Source organism: Myotis nattereri (assembly GCF_964212035.1).
Source record: "Myotis nattereri genome assembly, chromosome: 16".
In the NCBI taxonomy this organism is placed as follows: Eukaryota; Metazoa; Chordata; class Mammalia; order Chiroptera; family Vespertilionidae; genus Myotis; species Myotis nattereri.
Genome location: NC_138091.1, coordinates 21176742 through 21191450, shown reverse-complemented (window position 1 = coordinate 21191450; position 14709 = coordinate 21176742). Strand labels below are relative to the sequence as shown.

At 55.7% G+C, this 14709-nt stretch overlaps 1 protein-coding gene across 1 annotated transcript in view; it reads left to right on the top strand.

Moving 5' to 3' along the window:
- Positions 1–479: 479 nt before the first annotated feature.
- The window catches only part of RAP1GAP2 (RAP1 GTPase activating protein 2), a 188241-nt gene continuing 174011 nt past the window's right edge, over positions 480–14709 (top strand). Inside the window, exon 1 of the mRNA XM_081109358.1 lies at positions 480–640. The gene's annotated coding sequence lies outside the window, so the exon portion shown is untranslated. The remainder of the gene's footprint in view (positions 641–14709) is intronic.

The window sequence follows — 14709 nt, the reverse complement described above, 5'->3', positions numbered from 1 at the left end:
GCCCCGCGCCTTTGTTCCCGAGGAGCGGCCGCGGGCAGTCCCCGGGCGGCGGTGACGGTGACGAGGCGTCCCTACCGAGGTCGCGGCGCTCAGGGCCCGCGGGGCTCCCCCTCCCACCCCCGCGCCCTCGTCCGCCGCGGTGCCCGACCTCCCACTCCCGCTCCGGCAGCTGCGAGGCGGCGGCGCTCGGTGAGCACCGTGGGCGCCACGGGCCCACTGGGCGGTGTCGCGGGGGCGGGAGAGCGAGGTGGGTGCGGCCGCAGCGCGCGGGTGGCGGCGGGAGGACCCCAGCCCCTGGCCCGCCAGGTGTGCGCGGCTGCGGGCGGGCGGGCGCGCCGGGTGCGTCCCGGGCCGAGCCGCGCCGCCGGGTGTGCGGGTGGCGGGTGGCGGGTGGCGGGTGCGCGGTGTGCGCGTGTGCGCGCCGCGGTGACGGTGCACGCGCTGGGCGGGCGGCGAGAGCGGCCCGCCGGCGGGGAGGAGGAGGAGGGGGCCGGTCCGGATGGAGACGGCGGGCGCACGGGCGGAGGCAGCCGCCGCGCCTGACTGTTGACATTCGGTGCAGGGAGCCTGGGCGCCGGCGTCGCGGCGGGTCCGCAGGTCCGGGGCGGGCTGTGCCTCCCGCATCAGCTCGGAGCCGGACGTGAGTCTTGGGTGTGACTGCACGCGGGGCCGGGGCGTGTGTTGTGAGTGTAAATGCGCGTGTGTGCCAAGAGAAATCCTGCCCGTATGGAGTGAGTGCGCTCCGCGCTGCGACTCCGCGGAGCGAGCCAGCCGACGGCGGGCTGTCTGGGAGGGGGGTGTCTGTCCTCGGAAACCCGCGCGGGTGGGGCGCTGCGCACACACGCCGTGCACAGGGGTGTGTGTGCCGAGCGCGAGGTGGCTCAGCCTGCCAGTCTCTGCCGGGGAAGCTGACGGAGGGGGTCAGAGGTGGGTGTTGACAGGTGGCGGGAGAAGGAAGAAGCGGAGAACCTCGGGAGGACCCTGTGGCTACGCTGGGTTGGTTTGTTCCCCCTGCACTCCCGCCCCTCACCCCCCCACGCGCCCAGAGGTCATAAACACCACCCCATCCTCACTCCAGCCCGTGCCTGTCACAGGGAGCGGAGCTGGGGTCCTGAGGGACTGACTGAGAGGCCTTCATGGACCTCTGGGGCAGAGCCAGCCTCCAGCCTGATGCTCACCCCGGAGGACCTGGGTGTGTGTGAGGGGGAGCCAGCCCCCCAGAGGGGGTCCAAGACAGGTGTGTGTTCAGGGGAGCTCAGGACCGTGTAGACGCCACTTGTCTGCCACCACCGGACCCTGAGTGTCTGGACCTGGTTGCTGGTGGAGGGGGCATCCTTATTTCTCCTGTTTTCCGTCGCTCCCGCTACACCCTTAACAAACTGAAGGGCATTTACATGCAAGTGGGGTTTGGCCTCTGAATGCCGGGATCTGCCTCTGAGTGGCCCCCACCAGAGCAGCCTCCACAGGGAATAATAGGGTTGTCCTGGGCCGGCGCCAGGACTCTGGTTCTTTTCATGCATCGTGACGCTGGGGCTGCCCCTTAAGCCCTGCGGGTCTCAGTTTCCCATGGAGAGGGGAGAAGACCCTACCTCCCTGCTTTTCCTGCAGCGGGTGAGGAGTAAACAGACAGCTCACCCAGCTGCTGGGGTTGCGAGGTCCCTGCAGTTCTTTCCCCAGGAAAGGCCCATCTTTGCAACGTGGGCAGGAGTCCAGGGAGGCTCTGCCCTCTCCTCCAAGCAGGTGTCTTGGTTTTTCTGAGTCCAGGGGTGGGTCAGGGTGGGTGTCTGCCAGATCTGGCCACAGAGGCTCCAAAAAGCTACCTCAGGTGTCCCCTCCCTTTCAAGACGTTGAGAAGTGGGATGGGTGGGGCTTGAGGGGCTGGTGGGGAGTGAAACGGGGCCTGGAGCTGAAGAGCCACAGAAGTGTCTGAGCAGAGGCAGGTGCTCAACTTGGGCAGGGCCGGGGCATGGCCAGTTGGGCCTGCCGCTCAGCCCAGGGGGTTGGAGCAGTTTGGTGGGAGGTGACCCCAGCTCCCCAGAAGATGACCCTTAGGCTGTGGGCACCGCCGCACCTTCCCCTCCCTCTTTTCCATGACCCTGTGGGATCAAGTGTGGTGGAACCACAGTGGTTCAGATGACTTGAACCTCGAGGGAAAGGGAGTCCGACATGGGTGGTGGTGGTTACGCATACAGTGCCCGTTGTCACTCCGACGTGGGTTTAACTCCCAGCTCCAGCCCCCCCCCCCCTTGCTCGCTGGGTCTCACCTGTGTTTCCCAAAAGCAGAACCCGAGCTGTACACTTGGGAAGTGGTCCCAGGGAGGAAGGGCGGGAGCAGGAGGTGTGAAGGAGAGAAGGGGAAGGCAGCACAAGGATGCATTATTTTTATCTCCACCCCCTCTCTGTCCTGAGCCCGTCTCCTGGGAGCCTGTGGAATGCGTTTCAACTGCCCTGTTGGAGAGAAAAACATGGGAGTGTTCATCCAGTAGCTCTGTCCCCTGATGGCCAGGACACCTTCATGGACATGAACTCCCATGAGATTTCAGGGGCACATGGGTGAGCCCCCAAGTGGGCTCCTGTGGGCGTCCCACCCGGTAGCTACAGAGAAGGCTTGGTGTGGCCCTGGATGGAGCTTTGCCTCCCAGCCCACAGGGGACCAGCTGGTCGTTGCCGAAGCTGCTGGAGTGAGAAATGGGGCCGAGAGGGTTCGAAGTGGCGCCCTGAGGTGTCCAACACACGGCATGACCTTGGGCAAAGTGCCCACCTCCTCTGAGCCTCTATTTCCTTATCTGGGGTTTCTGAGTTACAATAAGAGGTTTGTTAAATTTTTGAACACGGTGATGGGTCCGTAGCAAGGGTTCCTCGAATGGAGCATTTCTGTATATTCGGGAAGACGGCGCCTTACAGTGGCTCAGATAGTCATTTGTTCAAGCGGAGGAGGCGGCTGGGTAAAGGGACTGCTTACGACTTTCCTCCCGGTTGTAGAACCTGGGGCTCCAGGCCCGGATACCTACCTGGCCAGTTCCTCCTGGAGCTGAATTGGAGCCAGCAGTAGCCCTGCCCCTGGGGGCTCCTCAGACTCTTGCTGGAGTCTGTCCCAGGAGGACATGGAGCCCGGCGGTGGGCAGAGGGGATGAGCAGGCAGCTCAGAAGCAGGTGCCTGAAGGAGGAGTGGAGGGAGGGCAGATGCTGGCGTTTGAAGCTGGCAGATGGTCGTGGGCACTGGTCTGGGCCACATCAGTGGGGAGGACAGGGCAGGGGGATGGGAGAGAGGGCGAGAGGAAACGGAAGGCAGGAAGGGAGGAAGGAAGAGTGAGTTGGCAGAAGGTGGTCAAGAATGATGGAGGAAACAGGGCTGTGGGGTGAGTTGGGCAGCCCTGGTGCAGGGGGGTCAGGGGTGCCGGGGTGTTGGGGACAGGCTGGGCCTGTGGGGGAGTGATGGGGTGGTGTGAGAGACAGGAAGGCAGTGGTTGAGGGTTAGTTAGAGGAGTTCTGGGGCATAAGCCACAGCAGGCTTTTTATTTCCGGATACAGCCCCTAGAAGCCTCCTTCTCCTTTCCCCAGTGCGTCCACCTGTCCCTCCCAGGCCACCACCCCCTTTGGCAGGAGAGGTGTTGTCTGCAAACACTTAGGTTCTGTTGTGAGCAGGGATTGGACAAGGCATGGATGTGTCTCTGCTGAGGCCTGTTGCCATGGTACCATGGTGGCCCTTGTCTCCCTGCCCTCTCCCATCTCTGAGCAACGTGCCAGCCCCTCAGGGAGAGGTCACGCAGTGGGGAATGTGTCCAGCTGCCTCTTGCTCATGCACGGGCAGCTCGGGCTGGCATATAAAGGTCACTGCGTCCGTCCCTCGGCCTAGAGGCGAGATCACACCTGGCCTGGGCTGAGCAGGGGCAGCAGCCACTGTCTCTCTTTACAGTCATTTAAGGACTCCTCTGCCCTCTGTAATTTGGGACTCATTTTGTTTTTCATAAGTTTAGTAAAAAAAACACCCAAAAACAGTAATGCCAGCCTGTCCATCTTCTCCGCTTTTCAAGAGGGCATCTTTATGGAGCCAGGGGACACTCTCTTCTGCCTACACCTCCTTCAAGCCTTGGATGCTTCTCTAGTGGGAAGTTCTGCCTCATGTCTGACCTCAGCCTGCCATGCTGTACTTGCCTTTCCCCCTCAGTTTGCCATCCCCCCCGCACCAACCCCCTGAAGGGAATTCCAAACAGTCACAAGGGGATTCCTCTCCACCTGCTCAAGATCTGAAGCAGTTGTAGGGGCCTCCCAAGGCAAGTGGGGCGCCAAGGCGAGGATTGTGCTCCGGAGGACCTGGCCTGAGCAGCCCCCCTTCCCGGGCTGGCTGGTGTCCCACCCTCTCCCCTAGTTCAGATCCAAGGCTGTCAGACTCCTTCCTGAATCATGATGGGCCTGCCAGGTCTGGGTCAAGAGATGGCATCAGGCACAGGCACGGAGGGGGGGGGGGGCTGCTGATGAGATGACTGGTGGTGAGCGAGAGCAGAGGGGAGTGACGGCTGTCAGGAGCAGTGAGGGGTGCACATCTGTGCGCATGTGTCCCTGGAGGACGTGCTGCTGGGTCGCGGTGTCTGCACATCTGTGTGTGGCTCTGTGTAGGGCCCCTGAGCACATCTCTGTGTGACCGTGGGGTGCTCCGGGTTGTTCCTGGTCTCTTCTCTGGGGATGTGTGATGGCCACCCACCAGGGTCCTCCAGGGTGTGCCTGGTCGGTGGCAGGTGATACTGTACCCCAGCAGGCTTTCCTGGCCCCTGGGATCCCTGAGGCTTATGCCCTGTCCAGTTCTGCCCTCTCTCCAGGCTTCCTGTCCCTGTCTCTCTCTGCATTGAGGAAGCTGCTTCTCCCTCAGTGGCTGTGTGGGTGCCCCTGCCATTGGGGTGGGGCTGGGGGAGGGACAATCAGTCCAACCTCCAGCCCTGTTTTTTGCGCTCTGAGCTAAGGGTGACGGGTGGGTAAGCCCTGGGCTGAGGAGATGAGTCAGGGACGGCTGCAAGGGTGGGTGGAAGCTGGGCTGGATGTCAGCTGCTCCAGGGAATGTGCACCCCCACCCACTCAACCCCCTCTCAGAAGCTTGGGCACCGGTGCAGCAGTGGGGAGGCTCCCCACCCCTCCTCTCTTCCCTGTGGCTGGCAGAGTGGTCGCTGAGGCTCTGGGCAGCCCACTGGGGGCCTGGGCCTCAGCATAATTCCTGCACCACAATCACATAAATGGATGGAGCTCTTCTTGTGCCAGGCCCCGGGCTGCACACGCCACACGTATTAGCTCATTGGCTCCTCAGAACAATCCTGTGAGGTGGGTTCTGAAAGCATCCTCATCCTATGAGGAAGTGGAGGCTCAGAGAGGCTGGGTTACTTCTCTCAGGTCACACAGCGAGTAAGTGAACCCAGGTCTATTCTTGACACTTGCTGCTGTGCTCTCCACTCTTCACAAACTTGGATCCGTCTCATCCTTGCAGTCTCCCCTTCAGAGAGGCCGCCCCAGATCCTCCCCTCTAAACAGGGCTCCCACCCATCCAGACCCCTTCGACTATATCACCCTATGGCAAATACCTGTGTAAGGTGAAACCCCTACTATCCTCCACCTCCCCACCCTTTATATCCCCCAGGGCAGGGATTTATCCGTCTTGTTCACCTAAAGTAGTCACTGCCCCAGCAGGGAGCCTGGAACACAGTGGGGATGCAGTAAAGATTTGATGGATGAATGAATGAATGAGTGAATGAATGAATGAATGAATGAATACATGAAGATATGTCTGACTCCAAGCCCAAGCTCTAAGCATCTGCAGTTTGGGCAGGGCTCAGTGGCGATACTTGTCTCTGCTTGGCCATCGTCATCTGGGTGCCTCGAAGTCTGGGGGCTGGAAGCCCCCGTCACTCTCATGTCTGGCATTTGGCTGGAGGCCTCCGTTCCCTGCCCCACGGGCCTCTCCCGTGTTCTCTCTGGGCTTCCCCGCAGCATGGGGGCTGCTTAAGGAGCAAGGATCCCAAGAAAGAGCGAGGCCGAAGCTGTTTCACCTTTTCTTATCCAGCCTTAGAGATGATGCAGCACCACTTCTGTCACAGTCACAGATCCACACACATCCACGCCCGCCTCGTAACGGAGGGTGTCATGTCACACGGTGAGAAGAGCAGGTGGGATGGGGGATATATTGTGCGATGGTGTGGCCACTTTTGGGGACTATAATCTGCTGCAGCCACTTACTAGGAGTGTGAGCTTGAGCAAATTACTTAGTCTCTCTGTGCCCCAATTTTCCCACCTGTAAAATGGGGACACCACCAATATGTACCTCATGGGTTATTCTTTAGTAGGGACTCCTCTTCCATCCATGGGTCACCCTTGCCACAGGTGAGGTGTTGATGTAGATTTTCACCAAACTACGAGATCCAGCCTCAATTCCTCACTCTCTTCTGTCATAGGAGGCACCTTATTGTGCAGAGCCCTTTTGAGGGTGGGGGCAGTGATGGGAGAGGAGTGGAGACCTTGAGTGGAAAAGGCCTTTCCTGTCTCGGTTTATTATATCATCCTGAGCCAGCTCTTCTAAGGGGCAGATGGAGATGACACGATTCTGGGGCTCCAGCAGGATTCCTTCGGGCCTGGGGGTGGGGCAGACCCTGCTAGGGCCCCCATCTTTCTCCAGGGAAATCAGGATAAATGAATCATGAACAAGCTGTGTTGGAGCTGCAGGCCTTTTTAAAATTTTTAAATTTATTATTATTATTTTAAAATATATTTTTATTGATTTCAGAGAGGAAGGGAGAGGAAGAGATGCTAACATCAGTGATGAGAGAGAATCATTGATCGGCTGCCTCCTGCACGCCCCCCACTGGGGATAGAGCCCGCAAACTGGGCATGTGCCCTGACTGGGAATCCAACCGTGACCTCCTGGTTCATAGATCTACACTCAACTACTGAGCAACACCGGCCAGGCTGAGCTGCAGGCCTTTTTTTAACAAAGTGTCTGAGGGAGCCTTTCCTGTGTCTCCCCACTTGCCTCCCCCCTGAGTCACTGCTCATCTGCTGGAGGTATGATTCCCGCCCCCCCTCCCCCCCAGGTTGCTGGTGTTGGGGGAGGAAACTCAAGGTTTGTTCATTCCAGCCCAGGTTGTGGCTGCTCCTTAGCTGGGCACTGGCAGGGGCCCAATGAACCTTGGGGTTGCCCTGGCCCTGCCTGGTGCTATCTCACATCTAGCACTGCCCTCAATTGGGGCCTGCTCTGCAGTAAGCCTTCCCTGTAGGAATGGCAATGTGGTTAAAACCGTGGCCTGGATTGAGTTTGCAACAGAAGTACATCCCTTGACTGGGAATCAAACCTGAGACTCTTCAGGGCACTTTTGGGAGGCAACCAATCGATGTGTCTTTCTTCTCTCTCTCTCTCTCTCTCTCTCTCTCTCTCTCTCTCTCTTTTTCTCTCTCTCCCCCCCTCCACTCTCTCTAAGAAAATCAATGGACAATATATCCTTGGGTGAGGTTAAAAAAAAATCCATGTTCTGGGTTTTTATTCTGTTGCCATCACCTACCAGCCCTGTGACCTGAGTGGGTTTCTTAATGTTTCTGAGCTCCATTTCCTCACCAGGAAGGACAAAGTTATGGATTAAATGAAATAAAAAGTATGGCATACCTGGTTTATGGGAGATTCTCAACAAATGACCGCAATTACTCTTTACAGATGAAACAACTGAAGCAGAGGGAGTTTAAGTGATTTCCCCGCAACTACATTGCAGACCCGGAGCTGCAACCCTGGTGTTCTGACCCCAAGTGGTTGTTACTTATCTCCTGCAACACAGAGGATTCCCCCACCCCTCAATCCCTTTTGCTAGAGAGCAATGCGGCTGCAACCACCAGCAAGAAGACACCCCCTTTTCCTCCTTGCACTACACAAGCATGCCTGTAGGGGGCGCCGATGTCCACCTTCTGGCCCATCTTGGTGAGGAAGAGGCTCTGCAATGGCAGGGAAGGGTTGGAGTGGCCCAGCCGGATGGAGGGAGAGCGAAGAGCTGGCTTCGCGATCTCTCTTAGTAAGAATCCCCTTCAGACAGCAACTAGTGGCCAAGCCTCCCTACAGATGACTCCAGTGATGGTGGCAGTATTGTAGTTGATTGCAGAATCATCTGGGGAGTTTGTTAAAGAAGCAGGTTTCCTGGCCCCACCCCAGAATGATGGAGTCATAATTTTAGCACTCACATTAGCTAACACGACTATAGATCTATACCTGGCCCTGCTCCGAAGGCTTAACATGTATTAACTCATTTAGCCCTGCCACAGCCCTAGTAGGTAGGTACTGTTAGTATCCCCACTTTAGAGGTGGGGAATCTGGTCTGAGGCACAGAGAGGTTAAGTAACTTGCCTAAGGTCACACTGCTGGCAAAGCAGCAGGGCTGGGGTTTGACCCCATGCTATTTAAGACCCAGGTGGTTCTCGCGCCCCGTGCATTTTAGAACCACTGTTTTATAACACGGGGCCCATCCCCTTTCTTGTCTCCTTTTGCTTCCTTTTATTTGTCATTTTAAATAGTGTGTGGCCCTTTTTAGTTATAAAAGGAAGACTTATTTATTTCAGAAAACTTATAAAATTCAGAAAAGCCCAAAGAAGAAGAAAAAAAATCATGATCCTTGATCTCACCCCTTGAACAATATGGCCCTGAGCATTTGAGGTAGCCGGTTTCATTTCATTCAGAAATTTTCTGTAACTCTCTTCCCATGCCGTTACTTGTACTTCCACACCTCCTGGTACCTTGCACTGGCTGAGAGGTGCTCTGATGGTGGGAGATGCGGTCGGTCTGTAACCTGCCCCCTACTGTTGGGTATGTGGGTTGCTCCCAGTGTTTCATAGTTACTACAGCACTGTGGCGGAGGCCATTGAAAGTACAACTTGGCACTCATCCCTTGGGTTTTCTTAAGATGGAAGCACAAACTTTGCTTAAAAGCAGAGTGGATGGAAGAACCATTTGGAGTCAGACAGTGAGGGAGAGACCCTGGCCCTCCCTTTCTGGGGCAAGGCAGACTCGCGACTTCCCTTTGGGGTAGAAGAGGTGGTCCCTGGTCCCAGGACTGGGGTCAGTTTGAGCTCCAAATGGTCAAATAGTTTAAGGTGTGTGTGTGTGTGTGTGTGTGTGTGTGTTTAATTCTCACCTGAGGACATGTTTAGAAAGAGGAAGGGGGAGAGAGAGAAACATCAGTTGATTGCCTTCCATACGGGTCCCAATCAGGGACTGAACTGAAACCTAGGTATGTGCCCTGACCTGGAATTGAACCTGCAACCTTTATGCGCACGGGATGACGCTCCAGCCAACGGAGCACACAGGCTGGGCTAGTTTAAGAAGGTTTTAAAGGCTTGTAGCTTCTCCTCCTCCTCTTCTTCTCCCCACTCCTCCTTCTATAACAAACCATCGATATAATTAACACTTTTTAATCTTTAAATTATTATTATTATTATTTTTTAAAAAACTAGAATGTTTCTGGATTATTTTTAAAAAAATATATTTTATTGATTTTTTTACAGAGAGAAAGGGAGAGAGATAGAGAGTCAGAAATATTGATGAGAGAGAAACACCAATCAGCTGCCTCCTGCACATCTCCTACTGGGGATGTGCCCGCAACCAAGGTACATGCCCTTGACTGGAATCGAACCTGGGACCTTTCAGTCTACAGGCCAATGCTCTATCCACTGAGCCAAACCGGTTTCGGCAATCTTTAAATTATGACATGATAACATGTTCATGGTAAAAAGAAAATCAAGCAGCACTGGACATAGAGTAAAAAGTCCCTCTGCCCTAGATTTCCAGTTCCAGTCCCATTCTTCAGGGTAACCAACCTGGGACCATTGCTTATGTTTCCTTCCGGAAATTTCTAGGCAAACATGAGAATTTACATATTTATTTAAATTCATGGGATTCTACTATATGACCTGTTCTGTGTGTTTTTTTTAATTCTGCATGAGTTTTTAGGATATCTTTATATAGTAACATCTGAATTCTACCTTCTTTTCAGTATCTACATAGTATTTTAATTGTATGCTAGTTCCACAATATAGTTAAATGACAGTCACTTAGGTTATTTTTTTTTTTGTATTTTGCTATTACAGTGATATAATTAACACTTGTGTGCATAGATCTTGTCAACTCGTATGAACTTGCCTGTGGAATAAATTTCTAAAAATGTTGGCACAAAGTGTATGCGCATTTAAAATTTTGATATTGCCAAATACCTACACACATTGGTGGGGGTGCCTCCTGTTTTCTTATATCCTCACACCATTATCAAGGTTGTTTTTTAGTTTTGTTTTTTGTTTTGTTAATCCTCACCCGAGGAAATTTTTTTTTAAATATATTTTATTGATTTTTTACAGAGAGGAAGGGAGAGAGATAGAGAGTTAGAAACATCGATGAGAGAGAAACATCGATCAGCTTCCTCCTGCACATCTCCTACTGGGGATATGCCCGCAACCCAGGTACATGCCCTTGACCGGAACCGAACCTGGGACCCTTCAGTCCACAGGTCGACGCTCTATCCACTGAGCCAAACAGGTTTCGGCCCGATTGATTTTTTTTAGACAGAGTGGAAGGAGGGAAGGAGGGAGAAAGAAAGAGACTCAGACATCAATATGAGAGAGACACATCGCACCCTGACTGGGGCTGGGGATTGAAACTGCAACCCAGCTACAGCCAGGGACATGCCCTTGACCTGGAATTGAACCCACAACCTTTGGTGCCCGAGCCAAGGCTCTAAACACTGAGGCAACACAGCCAGGGCTCAAGGTTGTTTTTTTTTTTTTTTTTAATATTTTTTTTATTGATTTTTTACAGAGAGGAAGGGAGAGAGATAGAGAGTTAGAAACATCGATGAGAGAGAAACATCGATCAGCTGCCTCCCGCACACCCCCCACTGGGAATGTGCCTGCAACCCAGGTACATGCCCTTGACCGGAATCGAACCTGGGACCTTTCAGTCCGCAGGCCGACGCTCTATCCACTGAGCCAAACCGGTTTCGGCTCTTTGTTTGTTTTTTATAACCTTTACTATCTGGTGGACAAAAGTGATACGTAATTATTATGTAAAATTAAAAAAGAACACAGTACACTTTGTAGCTTCTTTGGTCCACGGCCACGCATTGCTAGTGGTTGCCTTGGTGGGCTGGCATTACTGAGCAGATCAGAGTGAATTGTGCAACCCTGTGTTAGAGTCCTGCTCTTGCAGTTGTTTTTTTTTTTTGTTTTTTGTCATCGCCTTTTTTGCCAGAACTTGCACAGTTGGAAATTCAGGCTAGCCCTTGAGATGTGAGCGTGGGAAGTGGCCAGTGCACTGTAAATCACAGTGCAGATGTTGGATGTCGTTTATCTCATGCCCAGGTGTGAATTCCACCCCCTGTGGGCTTGCTGGCTCTACATGCCACGGTGCCCTGCTTTTCTGGTGAGCAGAGGGTCCTCTGTTCTCACGTGGCTTGTAAAGGAAGCAGAGGGAAGGCAGTTGGAGCCCCCAGAGTTCATGACCTGCGCAAGGTGACGCAGTGGCCGAGCTATGAGGAGGGCTGAGCCCCACCTGGTCAGTTCTGGTGCCGACTCACGCTGCCCGGAGTCGGGGCGGATCTGAATGATGTGTCGGGGCTGAATGATGTGCCCGCCTCTCTAGGGGCATCTGTTTCCTGAGCTTCCGGTAACTGCTTCAGCCCCTCGCCTGGGAAGGGAATTGGTCTCATCTTTCAGCCCCGTTGGTGGCTGTGAGGACAGAGCTGCCCATGAAGAGGAAGCCACACTGTCTCTCCCTTCCCTCCTGCCCCCAAAGGCCGGCAGACACAGTGGAGGGGTCGCTGGCTGGGGCCCGGGCTGCCTCGTCCCCTCTGATCCCAACCGGCTTTCTCGGCTCTGTTCAGAGAGCTGGGCGGGTGCCCTGGAGCTCTGCCCTGGGGCAGGGACTCTGGCTGCGACGTGCCCCTTCAGCTGGTACTAGGAGCACCCACAGGCCTCCACCAGGGAAGCCAGGGCCTTGTGCCTGGGAGATTCAAAGTCGGCTCTGAGGAGTGGCAGGGAGCGGCCTCGGGAGGGAAGGAGCCTGTCTGGCCAGGTGGTGGGAGACTTTCCTACTTGACCACTGTCCTCTTCCAGCTGCTGAGCTGAGCGTTGCCTTCTCAGGGCCTCAGATCTTCCATCTGTAAATGGGCACTGCCCCCCCTGTGCATCTCTGTAGGCGTCAGGATCCACGGGGCAGCTGGGTGGCTGGTCGGCCCCACTGCAGCAGATCACCGTGTGGAACGGCGGCTGAGAACGTGGGCCCTGGAGTTAGGCCCAGCTGTGCCACCATCACGCCGGATCGATTTTGTCAAGGTCCTTAACCTCTCCGAGCCACGGTGTCCCCGCTGGTAAAATGGGGGTAACAGTGGTACCGTCTCACAGGTGGTTGTGAGACTGAAATGAGCTGGGCTGTTCGGTGGGTGCTGGTCCACAGTAAACTCACACACATCTCCGCTCCGACCTCCCGCGTGCTGACTCAGCCGAGGGCTGGGAGGAAGCTGGGCTGTGCTTAAGGGGAACCGGAGGGCTGGGCCTGGCTCACAGAGCTTCTCTTTTCTCTTGACTCACAATCTCTCCCTCACTGGCCACCCCACTTAGAAGAGGGGTCAGAGCAGGGGTGACCGGAAGCTGAGCAGGACCGAGGGAGGCGATGGGATCATAATAGATAATAATTATAACGGCTCCCCTAACGGCGTGGGAGCCCTGTGCTACGTGTATATGTCCTCTTATAATCTTGTGGGGTTCGTGGCAGCCACCCTATATTATACGGGAGGGAACGGAGGCCTAGAGAAGTTACATAACCTGCTGGAGGGCACGCGGCTCCAAAACTTGGGGGACTGAGTGCTGAGGAGAGGAGAGTAGGGGAGGTGCTAGGATGGCTCTTGCCTCCCTCCAGAACGTACGGAAAACAAATTAAAATCCATCTGTGGCCTCCCTTCTCACTCTCCAGCCCCTAATTCTGGGGAGCTGGGAGGGCATGGGTGCTTCTGGCCTCTCCTCAGATCTCAGTGGCCTCGAGGAAGTCCAAGATGCTGCGAGGTCTGCTCTCCCTCCCCTGGTTTAGCAACCCCGAGTAAGAGTGGGGGAGTACCGTATGCTGCGAGTGAGTCCTACTGGGTCTGCTTAGGTCTCCTGCCCGCCCCTGAGCCAGTCTCGGTGGCCAGGGGGGTGGATGTCCTGGTTGGCCAGGCCTGGCCAGGTGCTCCACTGGGTCGGTGGAGCAGAGCTGCTTTGCTCTTAGAGAGGCCAAATGGATGGAGGGCAGGCAGGACCCAAGGTGACCGTGGTACCTGTTCAGCATCCCCTGGGTGTGGGAGCCAGTGTTCTGATGCAAGCCAGAGGGTGAGCCATGTGATCCTAACCCCCGTGGTGGTGGGCGGAGGGTGTGGCTGGAGGGCCCGGCTGAAAGGCCAACTGTCCCACACTTGCCCCTCACAGCCCTGAGCTGGGTCAGGACCCCGAAGCTGCTCTCACGGCCCATCCAGGCTGCTGCCCGTGCCCCTCGAGGAGTCAAGAAAGTAGAAATGTCTGTGCCATTTGTCCACAACCTGGGGGTGGCCCTCCGGCACCACAGCAAGGACCTGACTCCCCCAGTAGCAGCGGCCCCCAAACAGGAAGCTGCGGGGAGAGGGGCCGGGAGAGAGGCCACTGGTGGCAGCCACAGCAGCGTTGTTTCCCTTTCCCTCTGCTTGGGGGCAGGGCAGGGCCTGGCGCCCCTTCGGTGTCCCCCTACCCTAGTCTGGTCCAGTGCAGGTGCCACGCCCTCCGCGGGCTGTTTCGGTGAGCGCCCACTGTGTACCTGGCGTGCTCAGAGCTGGTGCACAGGAGATGAGGGCCCGCCTTCAGTCCCAGCTGGAAAGAGCACTGCACACAGGTGCCACCTCCCACCCTGTTGCATGAAGTGTGGCACTGCTGGCCTCTGCCTAGACACGTGAGAGGGTCTGGGAAGTGCAGATCTGTGCCCGCGTAGGGTACCTGTGAATGTATGTTGCAGGCGTGCGTGCCATCTGAGTGTGTGCCTGGGCTGAGTTCTCCTGCCCACTCCTGAGCCAGTTGATGCACATACGTGAGCATCACATATGATGCATGTATGTGTGTCTTCATCCATGTGTGAGCCTGTGTCTGATGGGGAGTTATATGTGTATAAGATGTGTCATGTCTCATATACAGACACGTGTGTCCAGGTGTTTGTTAATGAACTTGCATGTGAGTGTGCAGTATCGGTGTACATGTGTGTGCATCTAATGACATGCATGTGAGCATGCATGTGCCTATATGTACCGGTGGAGCATGTGCATGCATGTGTGCAGGAATCATTACATGTGTGAAGCTGGCTTTCCTCGTGTGCGCTAAGCCATGGTGGAGCAGGAAGGCAAAGGTCCCATCTAGGACAGTGGGTGTGAGGGGCCCCAGTCTGCAGGGCTCCCCCAGTCTCCCAGCCAGGTCTTCCTCTCCTGGCCTGGCCCAGTGTGGGAATCCACGGTCCTCCTTCGGGTTCTGGGAAGCCAGGGCTGTTTGGGGCTGAGCTGCCAGCTTGGGCTGTGGTGTAATCTGCTAGCCGAGCCCTTTCCGGAGCTGCGAGTTCCTCTGGGCGTGGGGAAGCTGCCCTCTTCAACCTCCCCTGCTTGCCTCGGTGCCTCCCAGAACTCAGGACACACCTCCTGGCCCTGTGGCCTCACCCACAGGAAG